Consider the following 25,585-nt stretch of genomic DNA (forward strand, 5'->3'; position numbering starts at 1 on the left):
CAAAAGCTATATAACTGTTGGAAACATTAATTCTAAACTGACAAACAGTGTAATGGACAGCGCTTGTAAATCCACGTGTCTGATTTCATAAAACACGACATTACTCACCGAAGTTCACATTCTTCAGAAATATAAAGCGTTCACAGAATTGTCAGATAAAAGAAAAGAGCACAAAATCACTCAGTATATTATTGATCATCTTAAAAATATAGTGTACCGCATCGTACCGCAACATATTAAACTTTCCGCGTTTCGTAATGTGGGTGTTTGGAAAAAATAATTCTAAGACACGTAAACACATAAATTTTACACCCACACAAGAGAGATAAAAGGTTGAAAACCGTTATAGTGGAAGGATAGAAGAAAGAATACGAGTTTCTCATCCATTCGAGAAAATTCGGTCGACTGTCTCCTATGGTGGCACCGCCCTTCTACAAATAGGTAGCCCATATGATTTCCAGACGAATGGTCGCCACTCCAACTGATAACGTTTGTAGGGAATTGAGCCAACTTTCTGGAAACTTTCCGCATTTGCTCGGATGGACTTTAGAATTCATAAAACTCTCCCTTCAACACCTTCACCTACACGCGTTTTCACTCGAGTTACTAGGTGCCTCCAGTTTTTTCTGCTTCATCCAATTAAATATAACTCGCAAATATACTCTGTAAATATCGCCTGAAATATCTGTACGACGAAATTTAGCTACTTTTCTACAAAGTAATATATGCAGATGAACGGCTAACAATTTAATGGTGATAAGATTATGTCTCACGCTAAAAGCACAATTTGATATACTTCCTTACTGCCCTTGGCTGCTTGTTAAAAATATATGAAGGACGTTCTTTTTATCGGTAACCTAAGAACGCGTCAGCCGACTGAGACGTCGCTGATTTATAAGTCAAGTTCATCCTGGCACATTTGTGTTACAAGACGAATAAAGAATGCATAGCCTATCAGATATCCAATGAAGTTACGTATCTGCGATATCGTATGTTGATAGACAGTGAAAATCAATAGTAAACTGCTTGATAGTATTGATTTGCAAATAACTTCCTCGTAGGCAGGCCTGCATTAGTAATCTAACATTTAACGGAAATATATATCACCTGCTTTTATATTCTGTAATATGGATACCGCTGACAACATCTATTTATGGATTTCATTTTTTTATCAGAACAAAAATCAGATGGGATAAACCACTGTGTTCTAAATTTATTGTTTCGAAAGACTGATATTTCAGTCTATATAGCGAAAGTGCATGACATTAATCCAAAACAAGAGATGATCGTGTTTCTGAAACTAAACAAATTACAATGTAATCATCAAAAAGTATGGTTTTACTGAATTCTCCATATACCGTTATACATGCATTTGTTGTTAAACATACCTTACTTTTTACCCTGACAATGCATTAAAGTTTTCCAATCTAATGTCCCTCCTTGACTTTCTGAAACATTTGTCGAAGATTTGCTAAACATATTAAACCTTAAATAAAATACTGTTTGGATAATGTTAATATAACTAACACCATGAAAACGCGGCCTTCTTGAGAAGCTAAATAGGACGATCAACTAGTCAAAAATATCCCGAATTTTATTGGACCCAAAGCACATTACCGTCTTCGCAATAGCCCGTCAATAATGTCTCTATCTTGAACCACATCAATGCTATCCTAACGCCAGGCCATATTTCAACAAGAAGCATTTTAATTTTAATATTCAAGCATTCCGCTGTGCAATTAGGGTCTTCGACACATTTAATTATTCTTAAGAATTAATAAGCCCCTATTTTGGCAACATGTTTCGACATTATCATACCATCTCTAGACCAATTTTCTATGGTATGCGAACCGAGTGTTACGATTTAATTAAGATTGATATTTTAATATTATCCTCCCATCTGCGCCTAGGCCTTCCCCTTCTGTCCTTTAGGCTTTGGATCCAAAATTTTGTACGGATTTCTCATCACCCCGTGCGCGCTACATATTCCGCCTATCCCATCCTCCTTGATTTGACCATCCAAATATAAAATATATGATTAAGAGTAAAAATTATAAAACTCCTCATTATGCACCTTCTTCAGCCCTCAGTCACTTCATCCCTTCTAGGTCAAAATACTCTCCTAAGCTCTTCATTTTCAAACACCCTCAATGTGTGCTCTTTTCTTAAAGTGAGGCCAGATTTCAAATCCACACAAAGAATGTTAAAATTCTAATCTTATAGGCTATAATTTATTTTTTTACATTTTTAAATAACAGATAGGAGGACAAAAGTTTCTGAACTGTATGGTAGCAAGCATTCTCCGAATGTAGTCTGCTCTTAATTTCCTCACTAATAAAGTTTTGATTTATTAACGTCGTTCCAAAATAGTTCTATCTGAACTTCGCCGCATTTTCATACTATTCGTTAGCTAACTTTTTGTCCTTTAGTCGGGTGACGATATTTAAACATGTTCTCAGTTTTTCTCCGCGTTTCATTCTAGACCAACTTCTTTACTAGCGCCTAGTATAGCTTCTGTGTTCTTATTTGTGTTATGTTTTTACTCAGTACAATATCAATTGTCAAACAACTTATACTTTATATTAAAAAAGAAGAGGTCCAGACATATTAGTCCCTTTATGTGTTTTTGTTTATGTTATTTGCTCTACCGTCTTTCTTCCTATTCACTGCTGGCCCTTATTTCTCCTTACGTTAAAATATTTTTCCTTCAGACACCCCTTTTCATAGCTCCCGTATGTTTATTCACTTCGTTGTGTCACCTTCATATGTTCGCTTCTCCCTGTCTTTACGTAAGCGCTGTAATATGTTTTGTGCTTTGTGCGTGTTCCTACGCGTTTCTCTTTTTTCGAAGTACCACCGCTTACAGTTTGTGGAAATGAGGCTAGCTTGCCTCATATTCCAGAGACCGCAAATGGAATCATCAATAAAACGCATATTGCTACTACTCCAAGCAAGAGTATCCTTAATAAAATGAATAGCCAGATCGCACTGCAACTCGTTTTGTTGAAAACAAAAGTTCCATTTCTTGCTTCATAATCATTCACTTTTGTTGAAACAGGTAAAACATAGCTGCCAGAATCAGTTAAATCATAAGTCATTTAATGACGCTGTTAAAATTATAGAAAGAAATTATAATTGAAAACCAGTATCAGAGAATCGGAGAGGATATTTAAGTAAATATACGACGAGCTGACGATAAATTTTTCAACAGAAAGAGTTAATAATTATTTCATGGACATGCTAAGGAATACCACAAACCATTAGAATACCGATCGATTTTTATGTGAGCTATCGATTCCTACCAGATAGGTACAACTCTCGAATGCAAATCACATCTAAGCTAACACGTTCTGCGGTTCTGTAATAAATAACAGAATAGCTTTTGATATTAAAACAATAAATTCTCTTATATTATTTTTGTTTCATCGATTAACCGATTTAAAAGCATTATCTTATGACATTCATTACACGGCCTCAGAACACAAATTTCCGATTATAAAACTATGTATACATATGCCTAAATGTTGCTGTCCTCGTTTTTCACAGATAATAGTTTATTTTCAGTTCAGTTTGTGGTATAGCTCGGTTAATTTAGTGACTAGGAACCACAAAGGAGAGGTATTTCTCTCTTTGTCACTGACTGGTGTCACACCCAGCCTCCAACACAATGGACACAGGTGGTGATTTCTCCATAAAGAAAATCGCCAGAGCATGAAGCTGACAACTGGCCTTCATCTACAATGTGTGGAGCTGTGCCTCCAATTAAACATTTCTTCATTACCTCGTGTTTAATTAAATGCTAAAACAACCTTGCTTTTGACTGCAGATTGTAGAGTGTCAAAAGGATAATGAAGCAACTTCGTCTGGCTTCAGATCTTAAACAATAAATTTATTTATTTATTTATTTATTCATTCATTTATTTACTGGCGTATTAATATGAGAAAGCACTTTGATGTTTTCCTGACACAGAGCGATTCTATTAATAAATTAGTCTGAGAAACACAGGTTGGGTTAAGCTGTACACAAGCAGTACTTCAATGTTTTAAAATTTATATATTATAAGAAGTTATTTGTAGATGCATTTATTTGCGAAGGCATTATTTAAGTTTCCACGATTTTAACCTATTTCATTTTGACATTGGGCACCTCGCAAAAAATTCTCGTCTTTTCTGTAGGTTATAGAATAAACACAACTATATAGCATTATTACATTCTATATTAGGCTATTCTCCTATGAAATCTTAAACTGATCATCTCTCAAGTTCTCTACAGATCTCATGGGATAAGTGGCTCTCGACAAAACAGAAACAATCAAAAAATGTTCTGAATTTGATTGAATATTATGAGTGGTCTTTATTAAAAGTGTTTAGACAAAAATTATAAGCTTTTTAGCGATGCTTACAGGTCTGTAAACCATACAGAACAATATATACCACAAAATGTCCTTAACGTCCTTCTTGATCTGTACATATGTCACTCTTCTGTAACGCAGTTTCTTACCCTTCAACACACAAAGATCAGAACCTGCAAATTTTCACAGCTTTAAAAATATGTAAACGACTTTCTCAGAGTATATTGCTTGTAGGGAAGCCATCTTTACGAAACACAGTAATGGCGACAAACACATTAGACACGAGATATGACTTGTAGCAACTGGGAGTAAAACGCCTAACTCGTATTATTATATGGGGTTGAGAAGCTAGAGAGTTTATCGTGACATAAGTGACAAGTGTCTGGGAGTGGAATGTTACGAGTTTATGAGTAAGGGTGAGGGTAATTGTGTTGAGTGTCTGTTCCACAAGAACTTTCATTACGTTTAAGAAGTGGTCCAATATACTCTTTTACTAAGTTGGATGATTTCACAGACACTATATTTCGAGGCAGTAACTCTATTACGATATCGTTTATCCCACCATCAACACCGATGTCTTATTTTCAGCTGCATTAAATGAAGGACAGCAAAATAAAATGCTAAGGAATGCCAATAAAACGGGACAATTAAAGTTGTCTCCGGTAGTTTTTAAAGCTCTATGGGGGAATAAACCCGGGTCTTGCAACCTGTGGCCTAGTCACTATACTGATTGAGCTATGTAACTCATGATCTTAGAGGATAAAACATTTTCTATGTATAGAGGGATGTCTAATGGTGGAAGATCAGTACCGGAATAACTAAGAAATACATTAATCAAATTTAGTATCCTTGAGGAAACAAGCTCTGTATACGAAATAAAAAAATTGTAATTATATTTCAAGTGTCATCCATTAACTCTGAATTCTAGAAGTCTATGTCCGCCACCAGCAAAACGGAAGTTAATTCTCTCCCACTTCCACTAAAACACAGACTATTCATTCTAGATCAGGTCAGATCTTAATTCGCAACATTTCATCTTAATACTTTGCAATTTAGGTTTTGGTCTGCTAATGTGCATTTCTCGATGAGTTTTATGATCAAGACGTTTATATTTATAACATACTATCCACGTTTAGAACAAAAACTAGACCAACAAATATAATTTGAAGTTCTATGGAACAATCCACGAAGTGCGATAAGTAATTCTTAGCTCTGACATTGATTTCTTCTCTAAAAATTTTCGGATAGGACAAGTCCATTATTTCTGTATGTCTACATAGGGTACGCCAACCACAACCTGTACTTCCAAAAATATACTAAAACAATGTATTAAATATGTCATAATCGCTTCCTTTTTAAATGAAAATGATCTTACAGTTCGGCGTTATATAACATACGCACTTTCAGACTAAGCACCTATATTGTAGACTAGTGTTATATGAACTTCAATAAAATAGTACACCACTAGCATCCAAAGAGGATTGTAAAAATTCTTGCGGCGTAGGAAGAATTTAACTAAAATTTTCAACAAAGATCACATGAGAAAAAGTGTTCTCTAGTAATATTCGAAACGAAATTAAAAATAACGTAAAAATTCTTGGAAGAAATTACGACGCCCACATTCATTCTGACATATTCACGCGGAAATAGAAATCGACCGAAAGTAATCATGAATAATTGTACATTTCCTTTCACTATTTTTATACCAAGTTCAGTTAAAATATATATTCGGAATGGAACTTTCTGTCCAATAGCAGCAACAAAAGAGGAGACGATGCCACAAATATTCATCAATTATTCTAATTGGACTAAAACATAAAAGACAGACAACGTTGCTTTTCTGTTCCTATATAATATTTTGTATAAATTTGTCACAAATTGTTTGACCATATTTCATGTGCAGAATTTCAGGCTCTTTATGCTAAAAGTTAAGTTCGCACGTCCGCCATGTTAATACTGTGTGAGGCCTTTTACAGCATGACTCTCCTCCAGAGTTTCAGTAAATTGATTCAGCAGTTATTACTGTAAGAGATATACATATGGACACGATGACATTTTAGTCCTACTTTCCATGTGTAACAACGTGAAGTCACACACACACGAGCACACACATATAGCATACACTCAGGCACACTTATAATGAATTTGAAACGTCTTCAAATCTACGTACGACGAACCGATATATCTTCTCATTACTAACTCTACGTAAAGAAATGGGTCTATGTTTTAGTTTCCAGGATAACTGTATGGTGTAAAGTGTTTAAAAGTCTAATGCCGCAACATTCTAGCATAATAGAACAAGGAATAAAATTGGGTACCACCAAAACAGGAAATAAAATCAAAGCAACTTTTTAACAAGATTTCTGAGTAACAACTACTTTGACGAAACTCACTTTTTCGGAAATTAAATAACTCTGTTTCTCTCTCTCACTTCTTCACCGATCTCATGAAGTTCTCCACTTCAAACGGTTTGTGTCAACAACGTCTCCTTAAGCCGAATTTCTTACTCGGGCCTCTATAAGTTATTTCCAAAACATATTCCTGTTTCTCCCTTCAATTTACTTCGTGCTTTTCATCGTACTATGTTGAAATAGCATAAACCACATGATACAAATTATTTCTCTACACATTTACTTATAGTTTATGGTTGTGTTGTTAGGTTGGACGTGGTTATTTGCTAGCGTTATATCTATTCCAGAACTTATCCAGCATTTAATTAGATGTGTAAAGTCTTCCCCTGAACTACCATAATGTTTACCAATAAAGACTATAGGAAATGTAATTTTATCATGATTATCTACATATTGGGTGCAGAGGAACCAAGCAGAGAACAGAGCAATATGACACAGTAAAAGTAGCACCATCCTATTAATAACAAATTAAAAACACTTTAAAACAATCAAGTTTAAAATATAACCATTTAAAGCATTCACTAAATTAAATAAAGACTTCTCGAGCGACTATCCGCATCAATACTGGATCGCAGTCCAACATTTCAGAGACCTTCTCTGCCTCCATCATCAGGGAATGGTTGTCCTCTGAAACGCTGGACTAGGCCCGCTACTTCATTCTAAAGTTTTAAATCACTAAATCAAATATTATCAATAAAAATAAAAACTGCAAACACTCCGTGCTGTTAGGTCCGTGTGCAGATATCACACACACATAACCTATGAAGATTTCTGTCTTCTGGGTTGTTGCGCTGTGTAGTATGGTCGATATTTATCAACGATTCGCCCTGATGACGGAGGCAGTATGACCTATGAAACGTTGGTTAACATCGACCAGACTACACAGCGCAACAATCCAGAAGACAGAAATCTTCATACTCATCGCCCTGATTACGGAGGCAGTATGACCTCTGAAACGTTGGTTAACATCGGCCATACTACACAGCGCAACAACCCAGAAGACAGAAATCTTCATACTCACCGCTATGAAAACCTCAAATCATGCACATAACCTAGTTTAATTTAACCCGAAGTTGGCTGCTCTTGTCTTCCCTACGTCATAATTTAAAAGCACAAGAAAAACTGATCGAAGCTATTAGTATAAATTATAGCTTATTTCCAAGGTATTCGCTGGATATCCATTTCAATAAACCGGTCATAAGACGTTGGCTGACAATGCTGATACACTGCAACTGTAAACCGTAAGAGAAACACCAGTAAACACACTCTTGCACGAAAAGCTTGAAAAACTTCCTCTTTCAACACGCCATCTTTCATAGGAGTCGAGCACCAACACGACCAACCTAACGGCGCAAAGTCTAACATCATTCCAAATGTATTTCAATGAAATTCGCGTTGGTTTGTGCTTATAAGAAAACAGAGGAACAAAAAATACATCTCAAGCGTCTGCTTTAAATTTAGGAAGAGTTGACTGTCATGATTTTCTCAACCGATGTGTTGGCCCATTGAAGAGTAGTTTAATACCAACTATGCTGTTATCATTCCACACAAGTACCTACGTCTCCCATTCAAATTGATTTTTAATTCATTTTTCATATTATGCAATTTTAGGATCAAGCATCTTGTAAAATACCATTCGGAATAGTTATTACTAGGAGCAGTTAGTGCCCAAATTTCTTGAAAATGATTCGTCAGGGCACATCTGCTGTTGTCATCTTACAGCCTTCTGACTAGAGTGGCATATCAAAGGGATCGGCGTACAGAAGGACGGTGGATGCCGCTGTAACCGCAGAGGACGTGACGTGCGCCACATCAGCGCGGACTAGCGTGATAAAAACTGACTTGATTATGATTGATTGTCAGAGGGATTATGACACATCTGACGTCGCTATATTAACACTAAAGCTATTCAGCGTTTATTATTCTGTTGAAAGGTAGCGGGAGACAGTATGAAGCATACAACCCTATGCTAATAAAGTCAAATTTAACTTCCTTCTGGTACACATTCTGAAGAAAGTAGTACAGATAAAGATTAGAATCTTTCAAAGCTTGCAGTTTATTAATGTAACAATAATGAGAAAAAATATTTTTTACGTTTAGCTTTTAAATGGATATGAAAGAAATGACATTTGATGATATAGGCTGAATTCATGTGGGGCAAATTTCGTACTGAACTTTCGGGTTCCGTAAAAGACGGATACTTTATTGACTGGCAGAAAGACGATCAGCGTCTCAGAAAGGACTGTGATGCATGGAGGTAGTTATTATTCTGGGACACTTTCTTCAGTATGCAGTGCAAAATTTTAAACATTCATATAGGTTAAACTGACAGACTGTAATTATTTCTGTCGTTTATTTTGTACGAAAAATTATTCAAATAGTTATATGCCCTTTTTTCACTAAGCATGGCATTCATGAAAACTAATGTTTAAGCCAAATTTATTATAGCTTAAATAACAATTAAGTCAAGAAACCCATTTTAACAGAAATCGTCCAGACCTTGAAACTGAATTTGAATTCCATCTAACTGTGATAGTATAAATTTCCTGGCAGAGAAGTAAGTTCCAATAAGTTGGGCCGAAGTCTTGCATAACCCATTCAGAGTCAGCGCCATTCTTGACCGAACTTTAAGAACAAGACCCTAGAGCCAGTCAGTGTGTGGGCAGATTCTGGAGACATCCATCCAGCAATCTGTCTTCGTAAATGTGTGGGCGATGGGACATCCCACACCACAAAAATCTTTCACACAATAAGAAAAAAAATTGTTTCAAAAACCTTTGAGTTACTTTAACGATATTATCTGAGCGGTTACAAAACAGATACTAGAGTTTATTAAAGTTTCAGAATCACTGTACCACAGAGATAGTGGAACAGACAAAAGGTGTTGAAGAAGTGACGTTTAAATCGGGAGTCTCTCAGAAGCATGCAACGAAGTAAGGGATACCTTTTAGGAAAACATTCCTGTCAGTGTATGAGTCAGTTGGGCTTGAATCGCAATAAAGTTGTTCCCAAAGTTAGGATTAATAATTTTATTACATAATTTCATCAGAATTCATCTGCGTGGAGTTATTTTATAATCAAAAAAGATGGATGGTATGTACATATCTTTTGAAATACAAACCTGTAAATTAATTCGCTATTTGAAGTATCACACAAAAATTTATGATTGCAAATAACTAAATTGCCCTCCTCGAATTAATTCATCACTTGTTATAACATACAAGAATGCGATTGTTGTTTGAGTGTATTACTGTACACATACCGGATCGCGGTTCTGGTCACTAACACAATCTCCGATTTTTTTCCGTATGTATTTTTCAACATAGAGAAATCATTATTTGCGTATTCCGATGATGGAGCAGTGCAAATGAACAACAGACCTAGAAACAGGTTGATCGCGTGTTGAATTTATTCATGACGTGAGCACTGTATGTGGGTACAAACTATGCACATGGGTACATGTCAACAGTTTCCGACACCTTTGCTGCTAATACACGGATGAATGATACAGAATTAACAGACTCGGTTTGGTTCATACATCTACATCAGTGGTCCCCAACCTTTTTGTGCCTACGGGCACATTTGAGAGTTTATGAGATCGTGGCGGGCACCAACCAATTAACAAAGCCAAATTTTCTTTTCTCTGGACAAATAAGATATGGACACTAAATAATACACAAAACAACACGACGTTTAATGATACAAGAAACCATGCAATCAAAAATACATACTTTCAAAAGTACAATTATTATTAATCAAGTGAGAAGTTAGTGTGATGTTTGGCGCTGCATTTCATCGGGCAGTTTTTCAAATTTGGGAGTGTAGGATGATGTTCCTGCTCGCAAACAATCGTCAAGATAGGCATTCGTAAGCAGAGATGTGTGCTTTGATTTTATAATTTTCGTGGTTGAACGGCCTTCATTATTCAGTATAACCTCTTTCCGTATCAACGCGGGCACCCAAAAAAGCCTTGGCGGGCGACATGGCGCCAGTGGGCACCGCATTAGGAACCACTGTTGTACATTATTTCGCCCTCACATCTTCATAACCGTATTTATCAGAGTGATTATTCTCATGTCACATTGATGTCACTGTTAGGCCAAGGTCATGACAAAGTCAAGACAAGATGGCCCCAATAGTTTGCCAGATAGAGGTCTTTAAAATTCTCAAGGTCATATGTTTCACGCTTATTTCTGCCAAAAAATAAATACCTGATTCACCATACTCATGTCAGAATGAGGTCACGTATAGGTCCAAGTCATATGGAAGCAACGACAAAATCGGCCAAATAGTTTCCTAGATACGGGTCATTAAAAATCCCGAGGTCATATGTTTCACGCTTATTTCTGCCAAACCGTAAATATCTGATTGACCATACTCATGTCACAATGAGGTCAGGTACAGTTTTGGGTCGTATGAATATCAAGACAAAATGGGCCCACTAGTTTCCTAGATACGGGTTTTGAAAATTCTCAAGGTCATATATTTTAACGCTTATTTCCGCCAAAACGTGAATACCTGGTGGGCCATACTCATGTCAAAATGAGGTCACGTATAGGCCAAGGTCATATGGAAGGTTCGACAAAATCGGTCCACTACTTTCCCAGACAGAGGCCTTTAAATTTCTCAAGGTCATACATTCTCACGCTTATTTCTGCCATACCGTAAATACCTGTTTGACCATACTCATGTCAAAATGAGGTCACGTATAGGTCAACGTCTTATGGAAGTCACGAAATTATCGGTCCACTAGTTTACCAGATAGAGGACTTGAAACTTCTCAAGGTCATATATTTTAACGCTTATTTCCGCCAAACCGTAAATACCGGGTACACTATTCTCATGTCACAATGAGGTCAGGTATAGGTCAAGGTCATATGAAAGCCACGAAGAAATCGGCACAATAGCTTAATAGATACGGGTCTTAAAAAATGTCAAGGTCATATTATCTCTTGATTATTTCTACCAAACCTTATATACCTCTTTGACCGTACGCATGTCACAATTAGGTCAGGTATAGGTCAAGGTCATATGGATGTCACGAGAAAATGGGCCCACTAGTTTCCTAGATACGGGTCTTCAAAATATTTTGATATTAGAATACCATCTTCAGGTCAACTTGCTGATGTTATGAGCAAAATGTATGCTTAAAAATTAAAATTATAGTTTATATTAAAATTAATATTAACATTACCATTCAATTTAATTTTAAATTTAATGTTGCGTTTAATTTCGGCTTGAATGTTAATTTTCTAGTATACGTAGTTAATGCATTACATTACTAAGTTGGACTGAAGATGGTATTATAACATCGAAATGTGCTGCCAATAATAAACTGACTGTTCTGTATTTTAAACATAGTGTTTGAGGTAATAATTACAATATATTTTCCTCCATTTTCATAAGCAGAAAGGATTATAAGACAGAAATACTATAAGATAGTCCTACCATTTGACCTACAATACCCCAACTGAGGACAAAAGCGATGATATCAAGGATAGCTTTTATGAAGAATTGGAATCAGTATTTGATACATTTGGCAAGTATCACATGAAAATTCTGCTAGGAGATTTCAATGCAAAAATTGGGAGGGAGGATATCTTCAAACCCACAATAGGCAGCGAGAGTCTCCATGCACTTAGTAATGATAACGGTGTTAGAGCAGTAACCTTCGCTACGTCAAAAGATTTAATTGTAAAAAATACAAAATTTCCACACCGTAATATTCATAAATACACTTGGACTTCCCCAGAAGGGAACACACACAATCAAATAGATCATGTTTTAGTAGATAATAGAAGGCAGACAAATGTAATTGATGTGAGGTCTTTCAGAGGAGCAGATTGTGACACTGAACATTACCTGGTGGTAGCAAAAGTGAGGGAGCGGCTTTCAGTAAATAGACGAACTAAGCAAAATTTCGACACAGAAGGGTTTGATTTGAAAAAATTAAGTGAGGGAGAGGCAAAGGAACAATATCAAGTTGAAATTTCGAATAGGTTTAAAATTTTAGAGACGGATGAAGATAATGAAAGTGTGGACATCAACAGGGAGTGGGAAAATGTCAGAAACTGCATCAAAATTTCAGCCAAAGAGAAACTAGAATACTACAGGAGAAAGCAAAATAAACCGTGGTTTGATGAAGAATGTTCAAAATTAATAGATCGAAGGAAGCAAACAAAATTTCAATGACTGCAGGACCCAAACAAAACAAATGCGGATAATCTATGTAACGTGAGACGTGAGGCTAGTAGAACCTTTAGGAATAAGAAAAGGGAATACCTGAAGGGCAAAATTGCTGAACGTGAGACAAATAATAAGGGAAAAAAATATCAGAGACCTGTTCAGAGGCATTAATAACTTTAAGAAAGGATATCAACCCCAGACCAATTTGGTAAATGATGATAATGGCAATTTGCTTGCAGATCCAATAAAAATTGTGAATAGGTGGAAAAATTTCTTTAGCGAGCTCTTAAATGTTCATGAGACTGGTGATATTAGACAGATTAAGATACATACAGCTGAACTGTTGGTGCCAGAACCTAGTTTAGATGAAGTGGAACTAGCCATTGGGAAGTTGAAAAGTTATAAATCTCCAGGAATTGATCAGATTCCAGCAGAATTATTTAAAGCAGGTGGCAAAGGGTTGCTTATGAGGATCCATAAGCTTATTCAGTTAATTTGGGATAAGGAAGAGATGCCACGACAATGGAAGGAATCCATAATTATTCCTATTCATAAGAAGGGAGGCAAGACTGAGTGTGGTAATTACCGAGGAATTTCACTGCTATCAACCTCATACAAAATTCTATCAAACATTCTTTTGGCAAGATTAACCCCATATACGAATGAAATTATTGGGGATCATCAGTGTGGGTTCCGACGAAACAGATCAACGATTGATCAGATCTTTTGCATTTGTCAGATACTAGAGAACAAATGGGAGTTGGGTGGGACCGTACATCAATTATTTATAGACTTCAAAAAAGCCTATGACTCTGTGAAGAGAGAAGTGTTATATAATATTCTTATTAAATTTGGTATACCAAAGAAGCTAGTGAGTCTAATAAAAATGTGCTTAAATGAAACCTGCAGCAAAATTAGAGTAAGTAAATATGTATCTGAGACATTTTTCATCAAGAACGGTCTAAAACAAGGAGATGCCTTCTCTCCCTTGCTCTTTAACTTTACGCTAGAATATGACATCAGGAAAGTCCAAGATAGGCAGGAGGGTTTGCAATTGAACGGGACACATCAGCTATTGGCATATGCTGATGATGTTAATTTATTGGGGGACGATATAAATACAATAAAGAGGAACGCAGAAGTTTTACTAGAGGCTAGTAGACAGGTGGGACTAGAAGTAAATTCAGAAAAAGCTAAGTACATGTTAGTATCTCGTCATCAGAAGACAGGCGGGCAAAATTATCTTAGGGTAGCTAATAAGTCCTTTGAAAGGGTTACAAAGTTCAAATATCTGGGAACAACAATAACAAATCAAAATGACACACATGAGGAAGTTAGGAGGAGATTAAATTCTGGAAATGCTTGCTACTTCTCAGTTCAAAATATTTTGTCTTCCTATCTGGTTTGTAAGAACCTGAAAATTAAAGTATACAAAACAATAATCTTGCCTGTTGTTTTGTATGGGTGCGAAACATGGTCTCTCACTCAGAGGGAGGAACACAGATTGCAGGTGTTTGAGAACAGGGTGTTGAGGAGAATATTTGGGCCTAAGAGGGAAGACGATGGGGCGTGGAGAAAACTGCATAATGATGAGCTTAAAAATCTGTACTCCTCCCCCAGTTTTGTCGGAGTGATTAAGTCGAGAAGAATAAGATGGGTGGGGCATGTAGCACGCATGGATGGGACAAGAGGTGTGCACCGGGTATTGGTTGGAAAGCCTGAGGGGAAGAGACCGCTGGGGAGACCTAGACGTAGATGGGAGGATAATCTCAGGCGGGATCTATGGGAGATAGGAGTTGAAGGAGACTGGATTTCGTTGGCCCAGGACAGGGTCCGGTGGAGGGCTTTGGTTAATTCGGTAATGAACCTTCGGGTTCGGTAAGCCATCTAATTAGTTAGTTATACTATAAAAACATTCTTATACAAATATGAATGTAATATACTAGCATGCTGTAGCATTCCGGAGTCAGTACCCGCAAGACCTATAAAAGAGAATACTGGAATAGGGAACGGAAGTTCCGAGGAGACGATTCAATAAGATGCTGACGGAATGTAACAAATAGAGATGAGAGAGAGATAATTACAGCCTATAAAGATAACAGAAATTAAGTGACTGGAAACACATTATGAAAATAAGTAAAAGAGACAAGATGCGTGGAACATAAATTAAACAGTAAAAGAAACATAAAGAAGAAACATGGCCAAAAGGAAGAAAGACAAGAAAAATAAATTAAGGCTGAATTATTACAAATATTGTCATTTTGAAGTATCGTGTTGATAAATGTTAAGTCTGACAAGATGCGAATTATGGCTATCTGGTAGAATTTTACCATTGTTTCAGAGGTGCTTACTGTCTCCATCATCAGGGTGACGAGTCACTCGACACTCTGATTTATAATCTCGTCAGCATTCTGCTCTCATTTACCCTGAAACTATGTTCTTCCTCCACGGTGACAGACGCAGTTTTATACCCATATAAACAACATACAAAAATATATTTGGCCCACATTAACTTAATAAACAGCGATATATTTAAATTGTAATACTCGAAACCAAGTATGTGTTATTAATTTCTTGCAATAGGGCTCGTGTTTCCAGCATAAATTCATGCAGATAGTAATAGTAACGTTATAATAACAAAGAGCCTTTAGAAACAATATATCGGTTATGAAAGTCCAAAGCAAGCTATTATTAACTATTTGAATGCGTACTCTGATGAGATTGGTGAGTGTATTTACGTCCACAAATGCACATATTAAGGTGCATTATGTCCATTAGAACATCGGGAACTATTTTAAAATAAACATAAACCTAGTAAACTATAAGAATTATCTGCTCAAAATACGAGTTATTAAAGTTAATTACCACATATTTGCTCGAATCTGAATGAATTATGCACAAAATGTGTGCAGACCGCTATTTCTGTGGAGCTATTTTTGTTCATATTGTATTACTATTTCCACATTTGGTTTAAATGTCACAAAGTAACAGTACAGAAATGATCTGGTTTTATTTAGTAAAGATGTGCGGGTCTGTGTTTGTGAGAATACTGTTTGAAGTATTTAGTACTAGGGAGTTTACATATTGACTTTGTAATTCCGTTTTTCACTGTGTTCTATACTAAACTGTTATGTACAAATCTAATTTCAAACATTGAAATTCCATGCATAATCAATCACAGTAGTACGTAGGAGTGAATAAATATGTTCACGTTCCGGCCAACTTTAGCACTGTACACGAAGTAGAGACATGCATTCTGAAAAAAAACTCGAGAACTGAAATATCGGATGTCCAGTTCTGAACGCTCCCCTACTGAGAGATCCGCCACAAAAAGTATTGCAAGTTGATTATCCAATATTATTTGTGACTGCTTTGATTTTGTGATAATCAAAATTTACTTTAATTTTTTAAAATATAATGTTTAAGGCTTACGAGAAATTCCTTGCGATATTCTTCTCACAAGGGAATCTCCAGACATAGTCTTAATAACTGTGAACATATCCGTGTGGATTTCGACGTAATAAATTAATTAGAGATTAGGTAGTCTGCCTGAGATTTCGGTTTCTCGCGGCGGCGAGCATAATGCCTCTCTTACTGGGGGAGTGTTGCATAACATTCTTACTGAATTCGATATGTCCGTGAAACTGCATAGTTAAATAATAAAAATGTAGTTACACTAAACCTTTGGTAAGATCCGCATAAATAAATACTCATCGAATACTATTTCTATTCCGAATGGTTTGAAACGAGGAGATACTTTATCGCCATTGTTTTCAAACTTCATTTTGGAATATACAATTAGGATGTTACAAGAAAATAAAGAGGAGATGAAATTGAACAGGACAGAACATTTTATAGTTAATGCTGATGATATTAATTTATTGAGCGAATGTATAAATACCATAGATACAAACACAAAAGTTCCATTAGACAGTAGCAAGGAGGTTGGACTGCAACTAAACGTAGATGTTTTACGTAGTAAAATAACTTTGCCCTTTTATTTTTCGACACCACAATACAGGACAAAATAACAACTAATAAATAATTTAAAATGTGCAACTTCTAAATATTTGGGAACGACAGTAACAAATGAAAATTGTACTCACAAAGAAAGTAAGAAAAAATTAAATGAAGTAAATGATTGATACCGTTCACTAAAAGTCATACTTAACTTTAGCATATGATACTGCAGTCATATGCAAGAAATAGTCGATTTTAAATCGTTGACAGAATAACATTCATTCCTTAATAAATTAATAGGCTTTCCAGAATAAACAGGTTGGGAATGTGAGACATGCTGACAACAATCGATAAGTCAGGAGACAAAATGTCCTAAGCAAGTCAGAATATCCATAATATCTCCAGTAAATTTCGCAGATACACAATAACACAATAGAAATCTTAAGAACGAATTTAGGAAGACGTTAACATTTTTCCACAGTCAATAAATTTATTATTCAAGCCGGATTTAATTTACGTGTCTGGAAAGCACGCATCCAAATTTTGATTTTATTTTAAGATATTTCTAAATAACGTATTTTACATTACAAAGAGGCATTGAAATTATTATGGAGTTCGGAAGTAAATGGCTGGACACACAAGCAAATAGAGGAATAATGTCATAGTAATCGGGACTGAAAATTTGCTGAGTTAAATAAACTGTTTTTGTATAGAAAAACCACCTTCTGGTTGTCTTTGTTCTTATGAAATATTAAGAATTTTTCAGAGTGTGTGTTTCATAACACCATACTCGACGTCTAAATTAGTTAGTCCCGTAACAAAGTTCTACATTAAATCCGAATTGACTATGGGCAAGAGTTCCATCGTCTTGTATATCAGTAGAGGGTGCTAAGACAGCATATGGCTCTCATTAAATATCAAAATAATCACATGAAAGATGGATTAGATGGGCGTAATTTGTAGCATGTATGGGGGTACATTGTACATGGAACTTAAACAGTTTCACTCATAAACCGTGAATTTACGAATATGGCTGTGTAAATGAGAGAACTTGAGCCGGCTAGCTCAAGATAGGGTCCAAGAGAGAGCTCTAATGAACACGGTAATGAATCTTTGGGATACATTAAAATCAGAGAAGATGATGGACGCTATTTAGTCAAGAATAATTCTGTTATACAGCTAACTATGTTCTTCGTAAATTACTTGCTACTAGAGCCAGAAATAATCCACGTAGGCCTACAGAATTCTAAACTTCTGTTTTCAGAACGGAAACACAACTTATATCATAATTCTCTATGGTTTTCTTCAGTACCTTAATACTGATAGATGAATTCTGTCATAAAGATCGAATTGGTCTTCGTTCGTTTGAGACACTATTTACATATTTCGACACAACCTTTCCCGAAATTAGTTTAAAAAGCTATAAGGTAATCGAATTTAAATAGTAGACATAGTAAAATTATTCTGGACTGTAAAACATGATCTACATAAAACTGTTTGATTTAGTATTATTAATAAAGCAGAAGTTACAAAATAATTTTTCCCCGACAGTCAATTTTGTTCACTGTTTACGGACTCTTGGACGCTGTTATTTACCTAAATTCGCATGTGTAGCTTATTTTAACTATACACTCTAAAATATGCTCGCTTATTACACTACTTATTCATGTAATATACTTTTTATAGCAACCGCTGCATTGTTGAATCGAAAACAGCTCATAATCAGTTCAAAACAAAATTGACCAGCCATAAGAAACAACCCATTTCGTTTATGACGTCACGAATTTCTTACAAAATTTAAGTACAATAGCTCAACGTTGCCATGGTTACAACTTAAGAGCTTACCAAATAGCCCCATCCTGTATTTTTAAATGCGTTTGTTTTCACGAAGCGCTAGGTTTTCCATTTATGGAATTTTACGTAATTCCCATTCCAGCGACTATATATGCATTCAATGTTTCTGCGAGTTGCGAGTTGAGGTGCTTGTATTTCGCTTAATAAAATCCACTTACAAGTTTAACTTAGATTAAGAAAGCCTGCTTCTCTTCGTAATTTTCATACAGACTTGTCTGTTTATACAACGGTCGCTGTACACTTGGTCTGCAGTTTAGTAACCCGGGTCTGATACTAGTCTTTGCCGGAGCAAGTTTTTTCTGGATAGTCAAATATTCCGCATAATTTATACATCCTTCCTACACTACAGAAACAGTACGGCTAATACTATACACACAAATCCTGTATGTTTGTTATACTAGCAATAACCAGCTAGCTGTGTCGGGTAACCACACGCGGGGGGTGGGGGTGCAAGTAGTTCTCTTTAATGTGTATCTAGTTTCTGGATGATAGCACGATGTAGATATAGGTTATATTGCCGACATTTCTGATATCCTTATTGTCTCCATCTCTAAGGTAGACTAGCTAATGGTGCCTACTGGAAAACAGTCGGTGCGAACTGCTCCTTTCGATTCCCAGACCCACATTAGCACTGAGCCGATACGAAAATCAAAAATCTTATTTCTTTCACATTTCTGGAATATTTCTTGGAAAACTAAAACATAAAATCAGGTATTTCTATAAACCGTGATCTCCTAATCAATAATTATAAATTGACTAATTAAGAAATTATGTTTATTTTGGAACTTAGGATTCGTCATTATTATCTCAAAATTCCATCATATTCGGCCCAAAGGTTCACTAACTTGTTATAAAAATCCGCCACTGGTCCTGCCCTCACAGAGAACCCCATTCCACACACTATTAAGCCAAGATCCGTTAAAATTTTGTCATCCCAGCTATGGTTTTTTCTTTCAAGTGGCGTCTTCCTATAAGGTTCTCCAAGTAAAATTTTTATAACGTTTCTTATTTCTCTCAGATAATGCATTGACAAGAACAGCGTTAGAAAATTTAATTAAAGCGTAAACATTCTGGCGAGTTGTGTGGGACAGACAGATTGCTGGATAAGGTAGACAGACAGACAGACATAGCGAGGCAAATATGTGCAATTTTTGCAAATTCTCAAACTCTCCTAGAGAGGAGGAAATAGGAGCGAGATTTGTTGAAAATAATTGCGTTCAACCTACAAGTGATTATTTACAGAGAAGAACATTTTTCAGTTGTGAAGTGTTGTTTCCAGTGTAATACAAAACAATTTGTTTCGCTGTGTTGGTTAACAAGATCAAATCTCATTTCCAATCTAATGAACCATTCACCTGGCAGTACCTCACAATAGCTATAGTAGGATGCATGTTTATCTCAGCCAACAGAACATTTGTAACGAGAACTCTCGGCTAGGAATAGCAGCTATCTACTAGACAAAACGAAATTGTATTACTGAAATGCGAATGTGTCTGTGGTTATGAAATTCAAAACGAGTGCACGTCTCAATACGACTGGAGCGTGAATGATGTTCTTAACCAACTGTGAGGTGCTTTCTTTCTGATGTTAAATGTTCCATATTTGATTATGGAATTATGTCGTATGGTGGGTGCATCTCCGAGTCAAAACTTTCGGCTCACCATTATCTAATATTTCATGTGACGATCAACTTAGAATCTGCTTAAATTAATTTGATGTCTGAGAGAAACTGTGAAAGTAAATTCCTTGGTCTGGTACATGATTTAACACACATCACGGAATATGTATGTGTTGCTTATTCACTAAGGCATGCATATAGTATATTTAATATGAGGCAGCCACAGACTTAAACTTTTAAACTTGTAATTAAATTAGGTTATGATGTCTTTCGCAAGGAATCGGTGTTATTGAAATTCGAAGTACATATCGGCAGAAATTTGCTACTGTAACACACTCCCAAACTCAAAAATATAGTCAATTGAATAAAAATTTTCTTGGATATTATCCATCGTCTAGTAAATATAAAACGTAAAACGACGTTTCGGAGATGGGACTCTATCTCCGTCTTCAGGTTCCTACACAGTTGGGCCCACTAGATAGAGCTAATCCCACGTTGTCATTACACTCACAAATATCTTACTATGTTTTATTTTATGACTTGTGGTAAAGTTTGGGATCGATTAACACCCAAACTTTAATTTATGTTCTCTCCTAAGAGCGAGCCACTAAATATCACACCCATACTGAACAATAGACAAAACATAGTTATCAATGTCTTTTCACCGTAAAGAAGCAGATAAAAATCAAAACTTTAGAAGAACCTACAGAAGCAATTCCCTGAAGGAAACAACAGTTCCGGTAAGTTCTTTCTTCTAGAACTTCCCAGACTATTTTTCGCCGCGTATTGGCCTGAGGCCATATTTTTTTCAGTGCCTTTCCAGAAGCCCTTAAAGTCGCTTTCAAGCTGGTTTCCACTTATTACTTAAGAAGCTGAATCTTTGTCTGATCTTGTTACAAACCGCAGAACGAGAAGGAAATTGGTGGTGTATCACACACAGACACTTTAGTTTTTGCGGGCGGAAGTGGACTTCAGTCTAGGGAAACCATATCGTCATTAGCGTACCGTCATCATCATCAAACTCATCGTCAGCGACTAACTGATGTTTACAGCTCATTTTCGTTTAGAGAGACGAAGTAATCCAAAAATAATGAGTTTCTTCAAGTGTCTGAAAAAGCTACTATAGACCAAGACTATACAAAGTCAGGTTTCTGAGTCGCATGAGATCCATACAATTCTACATGCAACCAAACTTTATTATTAATACTCAATTTAAGGACTGCCATCCTGGGGTACATCAATAAAATATATTTTATTATCGTGGTGTATTTGCAGTTTTGCATATATACGTATATATATATATATATATATATATATATAAAAGGTACGGTAAAATAACCGATAACTTAGAAAAACAATTTCTTACTTCCACATGTTCCTCATTTGTAATTCTCTCCGTTCCTCACTTCGTATGTACTACTGAGTGCAAGTGTATTTTTCCATTAGCTCTCTCTTTTGATATACCAATAATATGCATACATTTATCAGGACAATAAATCTCCTGATCATTTTCTTGTTTGCGTAGGCTGTATCAATTACAGAACACGAAGACCCTAAATAGTCGAACAAGACGCAAAGATAACCATAAACTGTATACAGTAGATTCTGGTTAATTGGGCCACCGGTTAATGGGGCAGCCGTTTATTTGGGACAAATCTTAAAGAAAAATAACAAATCGAGAAAATAACCGAAATTTGCTTCGTTTATTTGGGGCGCCATGCCGTTTAATTGTGACCGATAGTGAAAATGACGCCATTTTGGAAGTGCAACACATCAGAAACTACGAAGAGTTTGCATGGATCGACAATAATCTTCAATGGTACAATGAAAATGTAGATTATGAGGACGCAATTGTTGAACAAATTTTACAAAAACACCAAAATACATCAGAAGACCAGGAAAGTGATGTGGACGACACACCTGAGCCTGAGCGAGTGACTAACCTGGATGCCAGGAAATTTGTTTCTGGATTACGACGCTGCTTTATGCAGGAAGGCAATGAAGGCAGTCCTATATCTGCACTAGATACCTGCTCTACTGTTCAGTTGCAGTAAATCAAGAGAACACGGCAGGGTACATTCGATAAATTCCTCCATCATTATCTCTTGAGAACTACATACATGCGTGATGGATACATACATTAAATTGAAATTGAATTTAGCGTAAATATTTTTCTCTGATCTGTGTTACTTGTTCCAGAATTCATTTATAGTATTTTTGTTGCTCAATAAATCTCAATAAACGGGAGTTTGTCTTTTGTTTTAAACCTTTTTAACTCTTTACGTGGAACTTTACATAATTGAGGCAGCCGCTTAATTGGGCCAAATTGCTCTAGCCCCAATGTGTCCCAATTAACCAGAATCCACTGTATAAGGAAAGATCTGAAATAAATATAGTGTAGCCTGTTTGGATGTATATAATCGTATGCATTGATTGGGAAAACTACAGAAAATTTCCCGTTGTAGCCGGATCTCCGTCAAAGTTTCGAATCTGGCGGGTTAACTCCCAAATACAATCTGCTCTGTATAGGCAAGAGACCAAATGTAAAAACTATGTAGAATAACGGTCAAACTAACTGCTTCGGAAACATGGAAATCAGACGACAGGACACTTATTTATAGATAAAATATTAATTACGGGGTCCGCAGTGGCCGCGCGGTCTGAGGCGTGGGCCTTGTACAGCTTGGTCGCTGGGACCGTGGGCTCGAATCCCACTCAAGCCATGGATGTTTGTCCGCGTTTTTCTGTGTCCGGGTAGAGGCCTTGCGACGGGCCGATCCCTCGTCCAAGGAGTCCTACCAAAATGTCTATAAATCAAAACCAACGAAAAAGTTGGGACCCGCAGAGCTCAGGCACTTGAAGAACGGGTCGTCCAAGTATCCAAGTAAGTATCCAAGTAATATTAATTACAAACATTTTCTAGCCTCAGTGGAAACGTAAGCTGAAAATATCTTCCCGCAAAACACGGCATTATAGCTAGAATAGCTACTGATACTATGGTTTTGCTTCGATTTGTAGCATTATAATAATCGAAGCAATCTGTTAAATCAGTACGAAACAACTCCACATTTTATATCCTTCAACTAGTTATTTTTTGGCTCCAGTCTAGATAGGAACTAAACCGTCAGATTCAGTTCCCCAGCCTCTGGTGGTGAAAGAAAGTATGGATTTCGAAATGAACCTAACCGAGGAAGATTTACGACGACTGCTGGTGCTTTTAACTTCCGTTATTTAACTCCCACGACTAAGGTGATCGGCTGCAGATTGGGAAAACGAAAGATTGAAACGAAGGAACGAAAAAGAAGAAAAACTGAATTTGATGCTGTCTCCGTCCGGTCATGTTTACGTGTGTAACCTGTAGTAAATTGTGATAAACGTCTATCATCATGTCTTCTGTACAACGTCGTATTTCGTAATCAATCATAATATCGCCCTGGTCGACCTAAAAATTTATCTTCTTCGTCTCCTGTTCTTTCGATTCTCTTCTTGGTGGAAAGGCTACAGACGGAGACATGGCACCGCTCACTGTAGCGTTACAAAGTACTATAAATATAACTCAGATGTAGTAAATGTAAGCTGAATTAAAATAGGCTGTAAGCCATGGATCACGGCTTTTTTTACTGAGTCTTAGAAGTATAGTTGTGTTTTTAAGAAACACGTAACAAATACAGGATATCGCAAAAAGATGTATACACACTATAATAAGAAATATTAACCTTACTTCTATACAACGTTTTTAGACATTCTGTACATTTTACATTTACATTTCTGCCTATGCAAGTTTCCCATAGACGTAAATGATACATAGAAACGTTCGAATTAAAGAAACAGTTCTGTATTTTAGTATATTTTAGGATTAATAGCCAAATGGAGGAGGGTAAGACACTTGGGACATTCGTCACGAAAGAGAGAGAGAGGAGACAAGCATACAACATTTAAAATTGGGGCACGAAGTGAGATGTAGGTGTAGATGGGAAAATAATACGAGGTGCGAGAATGTGCATTAGATCCAAGTGGCACCTGATAGGTCAGATTTCTGGCTGATTTATATATATTAATGAACTTTTGCTGGTATCTACCTTCAATTCCACAATGTGTACAATCAAGACGACCAACATCAATAAAGTTTAGAAGATTTAGAATATTTTATTCTGCGTTGCAATACTTTTAGAGTAACGGGCGACTTCAATAAAAAAGATAACCATGTAATAATTATTAAATTATTTTATATGCCGTTGCTTTCAAAGGAAAGATCCTCTGGTAATTCTGAATTAACTACTATTATGTAAGACTTGAGGTTCTCACAGCGGTGAGTATGAAGATTTCCGTCTTCTGGGTTGTTGCGCTGTGTAGTCTGGTCGACGTTAACCAACGTTTCAGAGGTCATACTGCCTCCGTCATCAGGGTGATGAATACTACTATTACTACTACTATTAGTTGGCATCCTTAACTTGCAGACCCTGCCAAAGCGGGACAAATGCTAAAGAGGAAAAAGAAAAGTTTTTATCCTTAACTTAACAGAATTTGAACACTTTACTATTGTCAAATATGAAAGATTAGCTTTATTTTATGAAAATAATTGGGTTATTTTAAGCGCTGTAGCAGTTGACGTGTTATTGAGGTGGTAGAGTCTACCAGCTCGATGTCCGCCGATCACCAGCTGACGTCACACATTTCGTCGTATTTGTCGGTCTCCCCATTCTTTCACTAGAGGAAAGCCTTCAAATACCACACAATAGCATTTTTCTTAACCCTCTTATTACATAATACAAACCATTCTTTGGTTTTATTAGATTCTGAACGTTTTGATGTTAAAACATTGTTAACCAACCAAAATGTAAAGGCTTTCTTTTGAGAATGAGTGAGTGCGTGTAAAATGCGAGACGGCGCTCACTGTGACAGCTGCCAGGAGGAAACAGAGCAATCCAGCTTCCTGGTGCTGCTACGGCTGCATCTTATCCTGCTCTAGCTGCAACCCGACAGGCACGTCTGTATGTACACTCAGCCACAAAAGGTTCAAGACAATCAATTCGCTGGTAAGTAGTGTGTTGTAAATGCAACTAGATTTACGTTATTGCATAACCCTTATAGGCACCTTCACATTCACCTTCAAGGTGACCAGTTTTAAGTACCTTCTGGGGAGACGATTGTAAATGATTCCCATTTTTAGTACCAGTATCCCACGCTACAATAACTGTGCTGCT

At 36.4% G+C, this 25,585-nt stretch overlaps 1 protein-coding gene across 1 annotated transcript in view; it reads right to left on the reverse strand.

The window, feature by feature from the left end:
• The window catches only part of LOC147873897 (phorbol ester/diacylglycerol-binding protein unc-13-like), a 164,451-nt gene that overhangs the window by 54,837 nt on the left and 84,029 nt on the right, over positions 1–25,585 (reverse strand). The gene's annotated exons all lie outside the window — the stretch shown is intronic.

The sequence above is a fragment of the Zootermopsis nevadensis genome, unplaced genomic scaffold, assembly GCF_977971745.1.
Source record: "Zootermopsis nevadensis isolate Lab colony 2312 unplaced genomic scaffold, Znev_1.0 Znev_ptg000013l, whole genome shotgun sequence".
In the NCBI taxonomy this organism is placed as follows: Eukaryota; Metazoa; Arthropoda; class Insecta; order Blattodea; family Termopsidae; genus Zootermopsis; species Zootermopsis nevadensis.